At 33.1% G+C, this 21732-nt stretch overlaps 1 protein-coding gene across 17 annotated transcripts in view; it reads right to left on the reverse strand.

The window, feature by feature from the left end:
* ROBO2 (roundabout guidance receptor 2) overlaps positions 1–21732 on the reverse strand; it is a 1635491-nt gene that overhangs the window by 619729 nt on the left and 994030 nt on the right. The window lies entirely within an intron of this gene.

Consider the following 21732-nt stretch of genomic DNA (forward strand, 5'->3'; position numbering starts at 1 on the left):
TTAACATTTTCAATTTTTAAAAAAATGGGACTTATTGATTAAAATAAGGTTTTGCCAAATTAGGTTATGTTTTTGTTGTATTGCTCACAGTAATATGTTATTTAGTTTTGGATGAAATGTAGAAATTTTTAATATGATTTTGTGGTTTATGTATTGGTGAGGACAAAATGATAACATAGGCTTCTCCAGGAAAATGATATAATTTCATAAGTGTGCGGTCTCTCTAAGGGCAGGTATCAAGCTACCTATATCTTAACAGGATATCTATAAAGTATTGCATATTACCTGGGTCATAATATCTCCTCAATAAGGATGGACTGAAGGGTAGAATAAAATATTTCTTCTTAGCTATCTTGATTCAGTCATTAATCAGTATTCAGATTAGAATTTCAGGGGGAGTTATAAGAAAATGTGTTATTATTATTACACTGTTATTATCCTGTTTGTTCACTACAATCCTGTTCCAATTATTTATAATTAGGAAAGAAAAGGATGATCAGTAAAGGCAGTTTCAAGTCATACAACACTTTGAAAAGGTTTATAGTTTGTATTTGGGAACTCAAAAAGTGCTTTTCTATAGAAACCACCTTACAAATAATTAGATTCCCAGACCACAACACAAATTCCTATTTAATCATTAACATAGCTAAATTATAATACTATTGGAACAAGTATAAGTATAAAATTCTGATGGTTGATGGTCATATAGTACAGAAAAAAATCTTTTTTCTCCTTTTCATATTACATAGTTTTCCAATGCTAACATTTTAAAATTCATATAAGTTGTCTATTAGACTCAGTTACCAGCTTTTCTTTCTCTCTTTCTTTTCTTTCTTTCTTTCTTTCTTTCTTTCTTTCTTTCTTTCTTTCTTTCTTTCTTTTTCTTTCTTTCTTTCTTTCTTTTTTTCTTTCTTTCTTTCTTTCTTTTTCTTTCTTTCTTTCTTTCTTTCTTTCTTTCTTTCTTTCTTTCTTTCTTCTTTCTTCTTTCTTTCTTCTTTCTTTCTTTCTTTCTTTCTTTCTTTTTCTTTCTTTCTTTCTTTCTTTCTTTCTTTCTTTCTTTCTTTCTTTCTTTCTTTCTTTCTTTCTTTCTTTCTTTCTTTTTCTTTCTTCTACTTTCTCCTACTTTAAGGCGCCCAAAAGTCTCAGGAACTCTATCCATCAAAGTGTGGCAAGTAACTTACCTTTCTTTCTTCCTGTTTAAATAGAGCAATTAGGATAGAAACATGCTAATTAAACCAATTCACACTGAAGAATGAATGACTGAAAGCCTTTTAACAAGATTCAAGAGAGATATTTGCATTTGTTTTTTAAAAGTAGGTCATTAGCCAACTAAACTTTAGTTGAAAGGATCTCAAGCACTATTTCAAAGTAATGGTAAAAAAAGAAATAGATGATGTGAGGGAAGACATTTGGGGGCAGTTAACTAGTACAAATAAAGGTTTTATTTTAATGAGTTGTATGTGACTTTTAGATTCATTTTCTCAAGATAGCTTTGAATTTCACAAATTCTTTATTCTTCCATTTTTCAAGACAGTTACTGAAAGCTGCAAGTTGTAAATTCATCTAATTGTATAGTTTTTAAAAATAATACTTCTCAGTCTATGAAATTGGCACCTCTTACTATAGAATAGATAGAACAAAAATTGATGATTAGAAGATTAGCTATTAAATCAGAAGTTTTAAAATCAGGGAATGCTTTGATTTTTCTCAAAACATTTTTTTTTCCAAAGTAACCTTTGAGTTCTTATTTTTTAGAATGACCTTTGTAGAAAGTGAATCTCTTTAAAAACAGAAAACTAGACCTGTCCACTCTATAGTTTCTTGTGACTCAGTGCTACTCTTGGCCAGGGGAAGTAGATTTCTATTTAGGGACAGAGACAGCAGCAGTCTCTGTGTATAGAAACAAGAAAAAAAAATTCTCATTTTTTTTTAAAGGAAAGTTTAATGTTATGTCATGTTTTCAAATAAAATTTTCCCATGAAAAATTGGTCCAAGTGCATTGTTTTTTTTTCTCACCATGTGTCTCAGAATGTGTGATCTTCAATAACCCACTGCTGTTTTTACCAGGGTGGTGCTAAGTCTTCATTGATGTGACTCAGCAATGGTAATATGTATCTGTCGTTTAGGAGAGCAGAGCTTTAAATGTGTGTACAATTTTTAAACTAAGTTAAAATTAAAGTTAAAATTAAATATATATATTTACTACTATATGGACATAGCTTCTTTAGAGTGATTGATAAGGTATACAAGAGTAATTGGAGACAATGATCTAGGAGTGAAAATACATCAATGCCATTGGTCTCATGCCTCCTCTATATCACATGTCCCTTATCTCACTTAAATTTAGCATAAGATAAATAATTCTGTGGGTGGGTAAGTGTATTTCTAATAATGTATTTTGCTTACACTACAGGATAGTAAGTAATTTGGGGGAGGACCAGAAGGTCTATGTTCTGGGTGGCATAAATTTCACATTCATAATAAAAACAAGTGTCAGCATTGAAGACCTGGAAGTTCTATTTGGTCATGGAAATTTATAAGGGGCAACCTCTTTAAATTTATATAGTTTTCCATATGTACAGCAGAGTGAATATCTGATTAAAAGCTTTTCAAATAACCCTGCTTTGGAGGATATATGTCCTCCAAGCTGGGGTCAATAGCCTTACTGGAATGAAAAACACGAATTCAGAGCTTTTTGAACTCTGCTATATTCTATTTTCTCGGATAGTTAAAGCCTTTCTACTCCCACTAACGATCTATTCACTTGGTTTCTTATTGCAAATCAATAAGTGTCAAGATATTCATGCTATGCATATTAATACACTAAAAGCATTGTATGTTAATCTAGCATTAGGGCTTTGTCTATATTTTCTACAGCAAAGAAATGCTTTTTCTCTTTGGGTTGCCAATTTATTACCTCTTCAAAATCCCCAAAACTCCATAAATACTATGACAAAACCAAAACAAAACAATGTGGTACCATGATTTATACAGCTCCCTTGAACAAACAGATTCTAGCTGATGGTGGTTGTAAAAATATGAGCTACATTTCATTGTAATTGGTATTGATGACTTCAAACTACATAGAGAAAGTGAAAACTAGAAAACAATTGTATACTGTGAGATGATATTACATTTAGATTAATTACTTATATGATTTAGAATGTTGCAATACAGCATATTACACAGTGGCTTGAATTAACTCTTAACCATTATTTCCCATAGGAAAAAAAATAACCATAAGTTTCAATGGGTCTTACTGGGTAATGCTAAGAACATTGACTTATATGCTGAATATCATGATTTAAAAAAAAAATTACCAGCATTTGGTAGAGCAAGCGGTTTTTTAAACTTTAATATGATTTCCTAAATTGTTATATCCATGAAAAACTTCAAACATGAAACAACTTTGTTATTTTGGAACTTCTATGTTTCTACTATTAATGATTTTGCATAGGCAGTGTATCCTTGTGTCCATAAATCCTCACCAAAAATCTACCTGGTTAAATTGAAGAAAGAAAGCCTTCTGGCTAAGGCTATCAGTGTAGTAATTTTAAGAGAGGTGAAGAAACTAAATCAAGATTAACCCATTAAAGTTGGTAATAGGTCTAAACCTCCCTATTCCATTTTACATTGTATTTTTTATTTTATTATTATTTTTAAATATAGTTATTTATTTGAGAGAGAGAGAGTGAGAAAGAGAGAGCGTGCATGAGCAGGGGGAAGGGGTAAAGAGAGAGGGAGAAGCAGGCTCCCTGTTGAACAGGAAGTTTGATGCAGGGCTCCATCCCAAGACCCCAGAACTTGACCTGAGATGAAGACAAATAGTTAACCAACTGAGCCACCCAGGCGCCCCTATATTTTATTTTTTAAATAAATAGAGGAAGAGTGAAGGAAATTAAAACAAAAATGTCAAAAAAAAAACCAAAACAAAACAAAACAAAAAAACAAAAAATGTCTTTCAATAAGCCTCATAAAGTAAGTTACTGGGGTTGGGAAGGAAAACAATAGTCTTACCATTCTGAAATCTATTGGATCTCGAAAGATTAAAAAAATGCATAAATTTAAACCGTTCATTAGTTAAATCCATAGATTTAAATATGATAGGATTCAGGAGGAAGAAAGATGAATAATAAGCCTGCTAAGTGTAAAAGAAGCACAAGCATTTCCTTGATAATACATGCCCACCATGCTTATGTGTGTGTACACACATGTACCATGTAAGAAAATTTTATTTCATCTATCATTGTAACTGCCTGAAATGTTTTGTCCCAAATATCCCACCAAACTTCTCCCCCACTCTTATATCTTGCTGAGTCTTACTGAGATACTGGGGTTGCACCAAGGTAAAAAGTCAGAGAGTATATAGAAAGAAACATTCTCAAAACAAGGACTAATTTAAAAATCTACATATTGTTTTAATGGCATAATATTCTATTTTTCTATTAGTTTTAAAAAATATCATCCTAAAAAAAGTGGTATAAGACACGTTTCAGCCCAAATGTTGCTTAAGATATAGGTCAACTTTAAAATAAAATCACTCCCAAACTATTTACTATCTACAATAATGGGTAATAGAAATTGTATTTTTTTTAGTCTTATCATGCTATATGTTGCTTATACCCACTTGACCATTACAAAGTATTTAAGGGTAGGATCAGCCTGTACAGATTCAAAAGCTGCTATATTTCTTTCTTTTTTTTTAAGCTTTTATTTATTTATTCATGAGAGACACACACACAGAGAGAGGCAGAGACACAGGCAGAGGCATAAGCAGGTTCCATGCAAGGAGCCTGATGCGGAACTCGATCCCAGGACTCCAGGATCACGCCCTAGGCTGAAGGCAGGGGCTAAACCGCTGAGCCACCCAGGGATCCCCAAAAGCTGCTGTATTTCATTGGTCAGTTTACATAACTTTTCTGTGCCCCAGTTTTCTAATTCACAAAATAAATATAATAATATCTCTTTTAAAGTTCTTTAAACATGACAAGTTTTATAAATGAGTAAATATTATCTATTATTATCTACTTTATGCAACTTATTTTCCTATTTTAGTAATTTCACATTAAGTGATTATCCTTTTTTAAGTTATTAAACTACCAATTCTTCCATTGGTGAGTGAAAATAAGAATGGAAAGTGTTGATATTTCGCATTTAAGAATCCTGTAAATGAGGATTTTAAGGAGGTAATAAATATGAAGAAACAGGATTAACATCTCTTCTACAAATCCTGAGTTAAGACATAATATTTTACGCTATATACACTAGTTATCTAAACAGCACAGTGGGGAAATTTGAAGCTTCTCATTGAAGTGGGTCTCTAAATGTGTGGCATCAGGACAGGCGGGGGGGGGGGCGGTTAGGGTTAGGGTTAGGGTTAACCATTCCTTTTCTAGATGAACTCTATTGAAATTTAATGTGGGGCTATATCTCTATCCACTTGATCTCAGAGCACAAACTGCAGTTCAGAAAGGAAGTTGTTTTTAGGTTTTGTTGTCAGAACAATGAATCAGAGGCATGTATGTCTCATTTCTATTCAACAAAGACAATTATTCCACTGGGAAAACAGGGTATTGGAAGTAAAGGCTACACGGGCAGAGTGAAATGGAAAATAAAGAAATTTAACAAGATAACTCAAAGGAAAAGAAGGAGGGAAGGAGGGAAGGAGGGAAGGAAGGAAGGAAGGAAGGAAGGAAGGAAGGAAGGAAGGAGAAAATAAGAATATTATCTTCTAGATTTCTGACCTTGACCATGGCCCAAACTCCCACAACACAACCTAGGTAAATTATTGATAGAGTTTGGTAGAAAGTGCTTTTTAGCCTGACTTATTCACATAAATGACTCAATTCTCAATTACTACTTCACTTTGGTGGTGGGGATGTGGCCAAAGAGGATTTTTGGCAACCATCCATTCCCCTACTGACCTCTTCCTAATCAGGTTAACCACAAATGGAAATACTTGATTTAAACTATAGTTTTATTTGGTCCTTGGTGAAACTGGGAAACAAATTTATAGCTCTACCTTTAGCTTTGGTACAAGTGAATACTTCATATGATTATTTGAAAAACCTGATTTTTTAACAGGAAATAAGATGAGCAATGCTGTAATAACCGTATCAGTAAAGAGGCTGCATAAAATTTTAGTTTGTCTTATAACAAACAACCAAATAAAGTATAGCTTATGTATGTGCATTTTCAATGTAAGAATATAATTTCAAAAAATAAAAACATGTATGCTGACAAGTGATCTTTATAGATTAATACTGCTTTGTTTTTAATTCTTCATTTTATATATTGGCAGAGTTAAACCTTTTAAATATTAGTAAACACACTTTTAATTCATTTGATGTTTGCCATGCAAAAAATATTCGTGTAAGCTAAATGAAATGAATATTTGGGGTAACTTTAAACTATTCCCAGGGGGTACCTGTTTATGCACAAATTAACTTGGTAATCAGCATTGATGTAAAGAACATGTGAAAACTATCATTTTGGGGGTGGGGTAAAGAAGAGATTTAGGATTATTGATTTAAACATAAAATATAACTGGCTTTTTAATAAAGTAGAAGATCAGGGAGCCTGGGTGGCTGAGTCCGTTAAGCATGTGCCTTCAGCTCAGGTCATGATCCCAAGGTTCCGGGAATGGAGCCCAGCGTGGAGGCCCAAGAAGAGTCCCCCAAGGGGAACAAGACCCTGGAACAAGGCCCCCACTGGGCTAGTAAGATCTCTCCTTCTCCCTCTGCCCCTGCCCCATCTCCCCCACCTCGGGGGCACGCAGATGCCTAGAAGATCAAGCTAAGTAAAGAGTGCCTGAATTCTTGATGGCACAAATTCCCTTGCAGCATCCCAGTAAACTATGTTAGTACTTAGTTTATGCCTTATCTTTTGTGACTACTTTTCTCCAAAGACAAATGGGGCAATTAAATACTGTTTGAAGGCAAGGAATTCAGCTATAAACCCTGATGAAGATTTCAGTCAAAAGGAGGCCACACATAGATTATAGCATTAAGGAAGAAAATAACAACATGGCCTAGGCTTTCCCCTCCCCAGTTCTCCCCATGGCAGTGTGGAGCTTAAACAAAATGAACAGTGCAAATAAGTCTGTAAAAGCATGTTCCTTGTAAATGGTCAAGATCTCTAGAGGGCAGTGTATTAAATTGCAGATATTATCTAGCTAAACCCCAAATCATAAAAGCATGAAATTAGTAATTGAGTCAATTTGCCTCATTTATTAGTGACTCAGACCTCTGCTTGAATTAATATTGCCCAATGGAATTTCAAGTAGTGGTGACATGGCGTATCATGACAGAGATTAGCGCCTGCTTCTATTACTGTACTTCAAATGTCCACATCCTTCAATTAGGTTAGCTCTAATCTAACATGTATGCTTTTGGCATTTTTATTGTCAATAAGACGAGACATCAGATTTGTATAATATTATGCTCATTTTAGGCAGTGTGGGATTCATTCTGCCTTAATTTAGCATATTCTTTTCAGTTGCTTGTTGCATTTTGTTTCAGCTAGGAGTTTCCTTATTATATTCCCTGTTGGTTTCAACAATATATAGCAATTAAAGATGGAGGTTAAAAAAAAATAAAGATGGAGGTTAATTATCTATACACGCTTAATGTAAAATTTGATAACACACTGAGTTATGCAAACAGCATAATGGTGCAATTAGCTACTTTTTAACATTGTATTTTTCTAGGTGATGATTAATATTTTCATACATGTTCATATTTATTTTATTTTATTTTATTTTATTTTTTAAAGATTTATTTATTCATGAGAGACACAGAGACAGAGAGAGAGGCAGAGACATAGGCAGAGGGAGAAAGAGACTCCTTACAGGGACCCCGATGTGGGACTTGATCCTGGATCCCAGGATCATGCCCTGAGCCAAGGCAAACGCTCAATTGCTGAGCCACTCAGGCATCCCTCATATTGATTTTATAATGTGATTTAAAAAGCATCTCTTTTCTAAAGACTTGTTGATATTCTTACATTATTTTAGTAATAACCAAAAAATATTCTTATCTATGAGAATTAATTTTTAGTAGAATATTAATACTTTTAAGATCATTATGGTGATGGGCTACAGGAAATTAGGGCACTGTATTCTGTTTTTAAATAACTAGAAATACGTTTTGGGACGAAATCATTCTTTATAGAACCCACATAAACCTAGGTACCAGACCTTCGTCATAAATCTGCCCTACATCTTGAAAGCAGTAACATAAATCTTTCAAGCACCAGCAACTCCTTGAAATTTTAATCTATAGGTAATAACCCTGAAGATAAACACTCTACATTTTGTAACTTGGATTTTTACAAATTTTATCGTTGGCCCATGAGTACTATATGGCAAATTATTTAAGTAGTGCTTTGGAGGGCTTGGGAAAGAAAAATGTAGGTGCTTTGACTTTAAATTATTTGAAACCATTTATTAATAAGGATATACTGTATCTTTACCATTATGGTGGTATAAGAAAACAGTACCAATTATGAAATATCATAATCTGAATCTGCTTCAAATGCTTAATCATAAAGGCATTATGTTTTTTTGTAGTCAGGCATGTAATAAAAGAGTATCTTCAAAAAATGAAGATTAAAAAAGTTCTGCCTAAAAATTATATTAAGAGACGGGAAGTAATTGTTACAAATGTCCTTGTAAGATATTTCCAACAGAATTAATGGCCACATGGAGTTAATGGTCCTAAGACCACAGGCACTTCCAGTTGATCATTAATCCTCAGGAAATACTGGCATTGCGTGTTATTGTTGAAACTATATATAGCCAAGATTTCCACTCTGTGCCTTTATTGTTGCTTGAGTTATATCCCACCTGTTGAGTTAAAATTGAATATTCAATGGGAAAATTTCTGAAGGACATTAGCTATTATTAGCAATAATTAACAAATCGATTATGTTCCCCTAGACAAAAGCGAACTGCTCCAACTTCTATGTAAATATAGATTATCTCCATTTTATAATTTTCCTAGCTAATGTTTTCCTAAAACAGATATTTAAAAGTCATTCAGTATAACTTATATATATTTTAAATAATCTCCAATGTTTATTACTATTCAGAATAACTATAGCTATTAATTAAAATCTAAAATTGAAAATGCTGAGCCCAGCAAATTCAGTATACTAGGGTTTATGCAAAGGCTGAACTTGGACAAAAGAGAAAATTGGAAAGATATGTTTCAACACAAATAAAGACTGCACATTAATCTGAATTGATTAGTTATATTATTATTTAACTCATGTCAATTTTATTTTGATTAATAATTCTGAATGCATTGTTTTGGTTTGAAGATAAATTATACATTTATGTACTTGGGTTTTATTACAGTAAATGCTTTCAACAAATATATATGTATTTTTGTGTAAAATTGAACACACTAAAAAGGAAAAGATACAAGTAATTGTGTTAAGTAAATATTCTATTAATTTATAGTAGTATAAAATAGTTTTCCTCATTATAGCTCTTTCTTTCCTATTATTCTATTACTTCATTACTCCACTCCCTCAATTTTCTTTTTTTATTCTTCCTATACCACCCTGGTCCTAATCCAATCTATTCTATGCGAATCAGAATTTATCCTTTTCATATTTTATGAATATCATTTTTGCTGTTTGATGTGTCCTTCCCACAACCTTTTCATGCATTTTTTTTCATCTTTTTCCAGCAGAATGGTTAACTTAAAGGAAAAGTGTCCAAATCCTTTCTGGATTACAGTAAAAGCTTCTATATTCCCTGGAGCCAAACTACACTCATGAGTCTAATAGAATATGGATATCCTATGGTTGAGCCTTTGGAGAACGGTAGGCTTAGCACAGTCCATGGATCTGATTTTGCTTCTTTTATATTTTTTCTAACCTCTTTTAAATTCTCTGTTTTTAAATAGTTTGATCTGTCATATTGAGTCTTAGAAGAAGGCTGAGCTCCAATAAGTAGGGAGCCAAAATAGCTAGTGTAAATTTCCTTTTAGTAGTTTAAATTAAGAGAAAAGAATTTAAAAAAGAGAGAGACAGTATGGTAAGTGTAAAGAAAAAAACAGTTTTGGGGTCTTAAAACTTGAATATGATTCTCCACTCTATCAGTTATTTAACTGATATTGCTTAAGTAACAAACTTTTAGGATTTGCTTTCCTCATTAAAAAAAAAGTGAGTACATGCTATTATTATTTAGATAGAATGAATTAAATGAACTGAATGTGAAGTCACATTCTCTATGTCTATTACGTAGATTTTTTCAATGAATATATTTTTATTTTATTTTTTTAAGATTTTATTGATTGATTGATAAGAGACACACACAGAGAGAGGCAGAGACAAAGGCAGAGGGAGAAGCAGGCTACATGCAGGGAGCCTGATGTGGGACTCAATCCCAGGCTCCAGACTCACACTCTGAGCCGAAGACAGATGCTTAACCGCTGAGCCATCCAGGCATCCCAATAAATATATTTTTAAATCCTTGAATAAGATCTGACCAAATCTATTGACTTAACCAATCAGTATTCTTCAAATACATACTTCAGGTATTCCTTCACATATGAGATCAGACTCCAATAATTGTTGAAAAAAGACATCAAAGCAATCACTATAGACATTATCATTTGAATTGTTGGATGAATTTTACTAACATATATAATTTATCCTTTGAGTTTACTTTATACTTTTATTTAGTTTAGATAAATGTATTCCTTAAATTATATGTTGTATACAAAATGAAGCATATACCTTTCAAATCCTTGAGAAAATTTGAAAATTGTTGACTTAGTGATTCTTATCCCCATATATATATATATATATAATATGTACATTTCATAATTAAATACTGAATCAAGATAAAAGCAATGCTAAATTTTCTTTAATACTTAGCAATTATTGAAACTGGATATTTTATTGCTTGGGTATGACTTTTTAAATTCAAGTAAATAAGAATTCTAATAGGTATTCTTTTTTAGTGATTCTCCTAATGGATCATTGCAAAATGGAAAAAATGTATATACAGACTCATTCATTAATGCTTCAAATATGAAACCTCACTTCCAATATAATTTATAGTATATTTGAATGTTAGAACAATGCATAGAAAAATCATATCTAAAATTTTATTTGAGATTATTCACATGCAATTATAAAATAAATAGGTATAAATTAACAAGATATATCCCTCCCTCACAGTTTGTTTCATAATATATCTTCATGTAATAAAAGTATACTTCAGCAAAAATTGATAAGTTAATCTTAAAATTCATATGAAAAATCAAGAGATCTAGAATGGCTAAACATTCTTGATAAGAAAGAACAAAGTTGAAGGACTCCTACTTACCAATTACAAAGCTTACTTAAAACTCCACTATAGTGTACTATAGTGTACTTCTCCATAGTAAAAGAAACAATCAACAGAGTGAAGAGGCAACCTATGAAATGGTGGAAAATATTTTCAAACCCACATATCAGATAAGGGGTTAATATCCAAAATACATAAGAAGCTCATACAACTCAATAGTCAAAGCAAACAAATAATAATATTTAAGAAGGGCAGAGATGAATAGAACTTTTTCTAAGAAGATTTACAGATGGTCAATAGGTATGTGAAAAAGATACTCAACATCACTAATCATCAGGGAAATGCAAATCAAAACCACAATGAGATATCACTTCAGACATGTTAGAATGGCTATTATGACAAAGACAAGAAATAGCAAAATATTGGAATGGATATAGAGAAAGGTTGTACACTGCTGGTGGGATTGCAAACTGATGTAGCCAGTAGGGAAAATACTGTAGATGTTCCTCAAATAATTAAAAATAGAGCCACAATATGATCCAGCAACTCCAGTTTTTGTTAAATACTTGAAGGAAATGAAATCACTATCTTTTTTTTTTTAGATTTAATTTAGTCATGAGAGACACCGAGAGAGGCAGAGACATAGCAGAGGGAGAAATAGGGTCCCTGGGGGGAACCCAGGGTGGGACTCCGGGGTCATAACCTGGGCCAAAGGCAGCCACTCAACCACTGAGCCACCCAGGTGCCCCATGAAATTGCTATCTTGAAGAGATGTCTATGCTCCTGTCTTCTCTGCAGTGTTATTCACAATAGCCAGAAATGAAAATAAATTGTCCATCAAAAAATGAATCTATAAAGAAAATGTGGTATAATATGTGTATCAAATCATCATATGGAACTCTTTAAACTTATACAATATTGTATGTCAATTACATCTTAATAAATCTAGGGGGGAAAGAAAAAGAATGTGGTATATATATATATATTAACAGAATATTATATGGCCACAAGAAAGAAGGACATTCTATTTGTGATATGGATGGAGCTTGAGGGCATCATGGTAAGTGAAATAAGTCAAAGAGAGAAAGAAAAATATTGTACACTGTTATGTAAGATCCATGAAACTCAAACATAGAGAAACAGAGTAGAATGGTGGTTGCCAGGGGCTCTTGGAAATGGGGAGATGTTAGTCTAAGGGTACAAATTTCCAGTTATAAAATGAGTAAGTTCTAAGGATTAATATTCAGCATGGTGACTATAATTAACAGTACCATATTATATATTTGGAAGTTGGTAAGAGAGTGGACCTTAAGTGTTCTCACCACATACACACAAAATTGTAATTTTATGAGTTGATGGATGTGTTTTTGGGCAATCATTTAGCAACATATATGTGTATCAAATCATCATATTGTATAGCTTAATTTTACACAATGTTATATATTATTTCTCAATAAAACTGGGGAAAATAATGATGGGAATAATAGCAAAAAAAAAAGAATGTACTATTGTTATAAAAATGAACACATAGATCAATGGAACATATTTGAGAGTTCAGAGAAACCCTCCTATCCATAGTTAATTGATTTTCAATGATGGTGCAATGCTACTTATTTGGAAAAGAGTCAGTATTTGCAGCAAATAATACTAGAACTGGATATCTATATACAAAAGAACAAAGTTGGATATCTACTTCATATCATACACAAAAACTAACTCAATCTAAATCTAAGACCTAAAAGTAAAAGCTAAAACAGGAAAAAAAAAATCTGGATAAATTTTAGTGATCTTGGATTTAGTGATTGTTTTTTAGATATGCCACCAAACCAAAACCAACAACAATAAAAAATAGATTTATTGGACTTCAACAAAATGAAAAAGTTTTGTACTTCAAGAGACTAAAGAGGCAACTGACAGGATTAGAGAAAATTTTTTCAAATCATAGATCTGTTAACTTATATCTATAAAATAAAGGATTAAAATATTATACCTTTAACAAAAAGTCAAATCACCCAATTATCAACAGAATATTTGAATAGATATTTCTTCAAGGAATATATACAAATTACAAACAAGCATGCAAAAGGATGTTCAATATCATAGCCATCAGAGAAATGCAAATCAAAATCTTGGTAAGTAAGATACCACTCCACACCTACTAGGATGGCTAAAAAAACAAGTGTTGTGGAGGTGTGAAGAAATGGGAACCATTATACACTGTTTCTATAAATGTGAAATGGTATAACCACTTTGGAAATACAGACTGGCGGTTCCTCACAATATTAAGCACAGAGATGCTATTTGACCCAGAATTTCCACTTTACACTTAAATATTCATAGCAGCATCGTTCATAATAATCAAAATGTGGAAACAATCCAAGTGTCCATCGTTGGTGCCTAGAAAAACAAAATGTGTTCTATCTATACAATGGAATATTTTTAGGCAGTATAAATGAACAAAATAGTGATATGTGCTCTAGCATATGGAGGACTCTTGAAAAATTACGATGAGTGAAAGAATCCAGTCACAAAGGATGACATATGAATCCACTTACATGGAGAATGTCTTAGAATAGGCAAATATTTATGTTTACTGTATAATATCTATCTCCCGAATACTCAGAGAAAGAGAGAAAAAGAGAGATTATTAGTGGTCACCTAGTGCTGGGGAGTAGGAAGAATGGCTTGAAGGTGGAAGTGAGGGGTTTCTTTCTGGTGTGATGAACATGATTTGAAATCATACTGATTTTTGTACATTTCTGTGAATATACTAAAAAAGCTTTGAATTGTTCCCTTTAAATGGATGAAATGTATAGTATGTGAATTATATCCATAGTTGCTACAAAAAAAGTACGTTAAGAACAGTGTTAAATTCACTTCTAAAAAAAGCCTAGTTCAAGTCATATAAATATTTGAAGAACAGGCATTTTATTTTCCCTTTATATCAAACTTTTTTTCTTCTTATGCTATCATAGTAATATGATCTGTGTGATATTCTGCTTTAAATCTCCTAACATGATGGAGAAGAAGAGAAAAGATCTTCCCATTTCCTTTTTTCCAACATACCCTTAACACCATACAGTAGCTGATGCTTTCAAGTTATGATCTTGGACTACTTTTATAGATTTAGAAAAGTAGCATGGCTTCAGTAGGCTAAGGGGAGAACGGGAGTGCTATTTCTACCTTTTGGTTACACAGGCACAATGTGGGAAAGCCCTCAGGGTTGAACTTAATCTACAACACACTGAGCTATTCTGAAAGAAGGCAGCTAGTGTTAGCCATGGAAAAAACATCTGCCATCTACACAGTTTTAAGTGTCACCTTTCTTAAGCTTCACCACCTTCTCATGAATCAAATTAAGTTATTTCTTGGTGTTTAGGACCAAATGTGTGTGTCCTTCTAACATCATCTCCAAATATTTCTGTTTACTCCTGTTATAACCTTGGGGGAATTCAAGAGATAAATTTTCTATTAGGTTTCCACATAAGGTTCAGAGAAGGGAGTTCTTCAATTGCCCAGGACTTGTAACTGACTCCTATTTAGTGCTTGCCCTTATGAAAGTGTCCAAATCTTGTTGTTGATTTCCATGCAGTGAGTTTTCACTGAATAAAAGAGAATATCAGGAAGATAATACAAAATGTGAGGAAAGGAAGACCTTAAAATGTGTGTGTGTGTGTTGGGGGGGGGGCTCATACACAAAAAAGTAATAGGAGGAAGGTGTTCATTTTCCTACCACAACAAAAAACAAAAAATAGAAGCAGAAACTGAACTGAGTCCTCAGAACTCTGAAATATCCTTGTAACCCTTTGCCTGGGCAATTTCCTTTAAAAATCATGAGTGCACACTTGGTATATTTGTTTGTAGAACCTCACATGAACAGCAGGGTGATAACATACTTTATTTCCACTATTGATTATAAGGCAGCAGTTTCTCTTCTCAAATCTAGTCAAGCATCTGGTTACCTATTTTATTTTTCTCAGGCATAGACACTCAGTTTTTCAGAAAATACCCTCTATAATGTTGCTTTCATTTTTTAAATACAAGGAGTATTGATTTCTCTGGTTATTCATTTTGATTTTGTGAGCAATATAGTTTCCACCTGGCAACAGAGAGCTAAACTCAGCTATTTAGAAGAATCCATAGCATTTATTCATTGTTAAAAGACACTCAAATGCATTCCTATAAATCTCAGTTCATTAAGAGCACTTGTGATATTTTTTCTTCCAAATAAAAAGATGTCAATATGTATTTTGACAGGAAAAATAGGAAAGAGTGCTTTGTCTCACGTAGGATTAGTATTTTTATTCTGAGATAGACCATAAAAATGATGCATAAAGTAACATATAATATATTGCAATTACTTGCTACTTAACAAAAATAGGCTTATAATGTAAAAATGAAACCTGAATCAGAGTCTTGAACATGTACGCTCACTATCTTGAGCTAAATTACTTGCTTTATTTAAGTTTGAATTTTCAATCACTTTACTAGTGTCATTAATTTTAACATAGTTAAAAAAACAGCCATAGAGATCACCAAGAATATTTCCAAGGTCATACATAATTCAAACTTGAGAGTTCATACTCAAATGAAAGACTACTGAGCTTCAGAATCTTGAGCTTTGAATGAATGCACAGAAATTCATATATTTTAGAATATCGCCAAAGATCTCTGGAGATAACTTTGAAATGTAAATTAGTCTGTGTTAAACACATTCATATCACATATATATTTTCTGATGAGGATATATTATTATTATCTTAAAATCAGATTATTTTCTCATATTTACAAAGTCCTATTTTTAGAAAGACACTAAAATTGATCCTGGTTCTATGTGACTGTCAAATGCTTTACATCAAAACAAGGCACAGTAGATACAAATCAATTTAACTGCAGTTAAAGTAAAGCAGAAGGTATCAAATGTTTAGTTGAAATCTAGTTACATTTTCACTTTCCCCTTATTAGCAGTTAAATAATGAATTGAAAATATATGAAGATAGTTGTCTTGACTTAAGAAAATCAAAACTTGCTCTAGTGAACGCTATTTCCATTTCTAAGTACTTTTGAAGAATATTTTGTGATCCACGACAGAATTCATTTTTTTGCATCAGCAGAAAGTCTAGTATAGCTCTCTGTAAAATATTTCCCTATTTATGTCTGCATATGATGAAAAATACCCCAATTATCTATAATTTATTAATAATAATTTTAGATATTACAAAAATCACCTATGATGGCCATCTATCCTCCCACAAGATCAATTAGAATATTCAGAAATCGTAACAAATGTTCACTATTACTCCTTATTGAAACACTTTCCTCTCTGTAAAGTTTTCACTTAAAAGGTTTGTTTTAATACAATCCATAATAGACAATGACCTTGAAACTAGTGGGGAAGCTTCATATCTACATAGTGAGCTGCCAAAATTGTCAAACTACACAGTGCTTCCTTGTATGATATTAGCTAGACTAGTTTAACCCTTGTTAATTCATACACTGCTTGCTCTTCCTTCTAGCATTTGGCTTCAGTTTCAAATTTGCCTGAAAGCATTTACATAGGGATGCCATTACCAGCATGAATAGCAAATAAAGTCATAAAACTATAAAGCAAAGCCTGGAAAAGAAATTGTTGTTCAGTAGCAAATGTTCAGTAGCAAAAGTGAATCATATATTATTAAAGTGAACATGGAATTTATACTCTTATGTAATTATTTGCTGTACTTTGGTTTTCAGCAATACCATAAGATGGAGTCTCTAATTACTTTTCACTCAGGTTCAGCGTGATGTTCATGTGTTTTGCATTGCTTGATCTGAAATTCTTCTTAGCAATGGGATTTTTAAAAACAAAATAAAAGTGTTATGTTTTATTTTTATGTATTAACTTCTCTAAACATTCCTCCCTATTCTAAGATGAATCATTCATTTAAAAGCAGCTTTCAAGATAGCAAAGCACCTGTGACTCAATAGAAATCCATATAGAGAGTCATTATGTGTCCTGTTTGGGGCTGCTGGTAGGGGGACAGGAGTCTTCTATTGAATCACAAGGTTATAAGTTGTCGTAAAATGTCACCATTCATGTTACATGTGAACTTGCTTACCAGCCATTCTTGGTAATGTTTACTATGGACATACTAAAACACAATCTAAAGATTAAATAGAAAATACCAGTCATTGCAATGAGATTTCCATGCAATTCAAAGAATATTCTATGTTTCCCACCACGTGATTAAAATAAATTAACAAACAAAAATCATGTTAATGGCAATGTATATCTGTATGCTTATGTAAAAGTGTTATTCAAACTACAAAAATGTTATTTTATGTTACTGTAAAATAATAACGTTATATTATGGGATATTGAGATATAAACTCTAAACAAGGTGTAGATGGTTCTCTAGTTCAATACATTTTCATATTTCATCTACCTGGAAAATGTCTGTTCTGCATGTTTTCTATCACGTTTACTAAATTGAATTTTCAAATCTCTGTTCCTCTTTCACATTCTGTGAAGTGAGCTCTCAGTTTAAATATTTAAGACATATTGCCTCTTCATATTTTCTGAGAACTTCTAACCAAAACACCATGAAAAAAATAGCACACTTTGACCCTGATAGAGGGTTAAGTTTCCTTTCAAAGAGTTAGAATTCAGCGGTAGGTGAGACTCTGTATTTCCACTTCCTATCTCCCCACATTATTATAATTTTTTTAAGTTTTTTTTTATTATTATTATTCATTCATTCATGAGAGACAGAGACAGAGAGAGGCAGAGACAGGCAGAGGGAGAAGCAGGCTCCCCACAGGGAGCCTGATGCAGGATTCAATCTCAGGACCCTGGGACCACACCCCAAGCAGAAGGCAGATACTCAACCACTTAGCCACCCAGGTGCCCCATATTATTATTATTATTTATTTATTTTTTAAGATTTTATTTATTTATTCATAATAGACATAGAGAAAGAGAGAGAGGCAGAGACACAGGCAGAGGGAGAAGCAGGCTCCATGCACCGGGAGCCCGACGTGGGATTCGATCCCGGGACTCCAGGATTGTGCCCTGGGCCAAAGGCAGGTGCTAAACCACTGAGCCACCCAGGGATCCCCCCATATTATTATTTTTTAAAGTAATCTTTACAACCAACATGGGGCTCAGTCTGAACCAGAGATCAAGTGTTAGATACTCTACCATGAGTCAGCCAGGTGCCCCCTAGCTGTCCACTTTAGGAATGTCTATCCCATTGTCCTGAATCTAGCATATTTGAGTTCTAGTTATGTCTATACCACAGTTAAATCTTGTCTCCGTTTGCATAATCAATACATGTATATAACTTTTAAAAAAGATTTATCTATTTATTCGGAGAAGGGGGGATGTGGAGGGAAGAGGAGGAGGGAGAGAATCCTCAAGCAGATTCCCCACTGAACACAAAGCCTGACCTGGAGCTCCATCCCAGGACTGGAGATCATCACCTGAGTTGAAAACAAGAGCTGGAATGCTCAAGCAACTGAGCCACCTGGGCGCTCCTGTATATAACTTAAAGTTTGTCTGTAAAGAGAGTTTTGAAGGCACACAGTTTGGAAACATTTTCTTTTTTAACTAATGTTAAGAAAACTGACTTCATTAAAAAATATGCTCAGATTCCAAAAACCATTGTTTTGTAGTTTTCACAACTACAATGATAAAATGACTGTGGTTAAAGTTAAGGCAGAATTTAAAAATAATACAAATCTGGAGAGGCTTTTGTATGGTAAAAAGTAATAATTTTTCCAAAAAGTAAATCAAGAAAGCGATTTGGAGAAAATGGAGGAAACAACTTTAACATCATTGTCGCTGTTATATGAAATGTTGAATTGAGATAAGAGATGGAATTGTAGTGGTCTGCATCAGTCATTCCCAACCTGTGCACTGAAGCACCCTACAGAGCAGTGCTGAGAACTGTCACAAAGTCCCAAGGACACACTAATATACAATGTATTTTTCATGTGTATGTTACTGATTCTTTCCATAAGTTACATACTAAGATACATATTAAAGAATTTCTGCATTCTAAGCATCTTGTTATTTTTCTGTAAGGTGCTATTACTATATTATGGAGGTTCATTTCATTTTCTTAATCTTCATACAGAGTAAGGATGGACTATTCTGAAAGATGAGAAATGAAGATATGTCTTAGCTGCCTTTAAGCAGTGCGCTACTTTTGCTTTTCAGAATGTTATTATTTAGCCAACTGTAACAAACCATTACCATCCCACAAAGCCCTTGAAGGGCTACCAATAGTGGGGAAGAAAGGCCAAAAACATTTCTAAGAATAGAAGGTTTTAAAGAGTAAGTAAAAAAGGTATCTTTCAGGCAACAGATCTTATAGGAATTTAGAAATAGAAATTTGCAATGAAGGCCAGAAAAGGCAAATGCCACATGGGGGGTGGAGTTGGGGGGACGGTCCCTGGAATAGAGTATTAGAATAAATAAGTCAATAAACTACCAAACTTATGAGGAACATGAGCTCAGTGACCAGATCACCTGCATTACATTCCTTCAGGCTCCTCTACCTTACTAGGTAATCAACCTTGAGCAAGTTACTTTCTTCATGTGCAAGCCCAGGTTAAAAATAATGTTATTTTTATATAATATAATATTATATTATATAAAAATCATATTTTTTGTGAAGATCAAATCAGTGAATTCATATGATTACCAGATTATGACAGTTTCTGGCCAGCTGTTCATCCAACATTTTTCCTCCTCTCAAACAATAAAATTACACTCCACCCCCACAAGAAAAGAGGTTTTAAAAAGCTTAAGAAATAGGTACAAAACCTTTCCTCCAGTTTTACTGTATACTAAAAGAAAGAGTTTATTACAGTTTTGTGTGTGTGTTTAAAGATTTTATTTATTCATGAGAGACACATAGAAGCAGACACAAGCAGGGGGAGAAGCAGGTTCACCATGGGGAGCCCGATGTGGAACTCTGTCCCAGGACCCCGGAATCATGTCCTGAGCGAAGGGCAGATGCTCAACCACTGAGCCACCCAGGCATCCCCAGTTTTTGTGTTTTTAATGTTGTGGTGAATTGTTGTCTTTCACAATCTAAAATATTAGATAAAATTTTCTTTTTGCTATGTGAATGTGAAAAGGTTAATCTATGCAAGAAAGACCCTTTTAGAAATGGAACTAGTGTGACTTGTTAACAGAGTCATCAACATGAGAAAAAATGGTATGAAATGTAATCTGTCTGTTGAAGATTGAGAGACTTCAAACTTCTAGTACTGCCACAACTCATTCTAAATTCATCATTTTGGAATGTTCCTTTTCCTTGGCTTTGTCATATCCCTTCCCTCCAGTTTACTCAGAACTGCAGTTTGTCAAAAGCAATGATAGCTCCTTACATGATGATATTGCTTATTGCATTTTGAGCAAGACTGGGAGCTGGGTGGGATGATGTTTAATTAATTTTTTTATTATCTTTCTATTTGAATTTCTTGCATCAGATCTCATACATAGTTAGAACTTTGGAAATGGTCACTATTACATTAGGATTTGAAAGTGATTGTTCAGAAAAATCATGCCATGTCTCTTGTGTTTTTAGTTATATGTCCATGACATATTGAAATAGGGTGTACACCAAACATGAAGACAATATTATTGATAATAGGATATAGGACATGATGACTTTCGTTTCCTTTATAACAGAGGTTGCAGTTTTGGGCTATGCATTAATGAATATGTTAAATAATAATATGACTAGTATAATTATTATTTCTGTGGTATTCTTATATAAGTAACAAGATGATGTTAATATGATTCTTGTTAAATGATTCTTGTCAATATGATTTTGTATGCTGACTTGAATTCTGTAATGATTTCATTTATCAGAACAATTTTTAGTGCTTTTTGCCTCTCTCAGGGTGAGAGGTGAAAAATTTTATAAAAATTTATTACCTACCTAAAGTAGGTCTAAATAAAGTACTCATTTTTGGCAGACTACGGAACTATATTGCCTATTGAATTTCTAGGACTTTGTCTAAGATTTTGGCATGAGGTCTGGGCAGAGTTTAGGTATAAATGGAAAAATAAAGGAGGAAAGGAAGTCCAAACTTGAAAAGATACAAGTTTTAGGCTTTGATGCAGCTGAACTTGGGTCTCAGCTTATCTTGTTGTAAGAGGCGGCAAATAAACTCTGTTCACAGAGGCCTCTCAGGACCACAGGCCAAGGTTATGTCAGCTGAATATTTGTTCCGTGACTTGTGAAACACAAACACAACTTCTATATTAAACAACTGAATAGCTCTTTAAAAACTTGAATGATAAGAAAAAGTAAAAAAAGAAAAGAAAGAAAAGAAAAGAAAAGAAAAGAAAGAAAAGAAAAGAAAAGAAAAGAAAAAAGAAAAGAAAAGAAAAAAGAAAGAACAATGAGTTTCCTTACCTGACATATTAG

This window comes from Canis lupus, chromosome 30 (genome assembly GCF_048164855.1).
Source record: "Canis lupus baileyi chromosome 30, mCanLup2.hap1, whole genome shotgun sequence".
Taxonomy (NCBI): domain Eukaryota; kingdom Metazoa; phylum Chordata; class Mammalia; order Carnivora; family Canidae; genus Canis; species Canis lupus.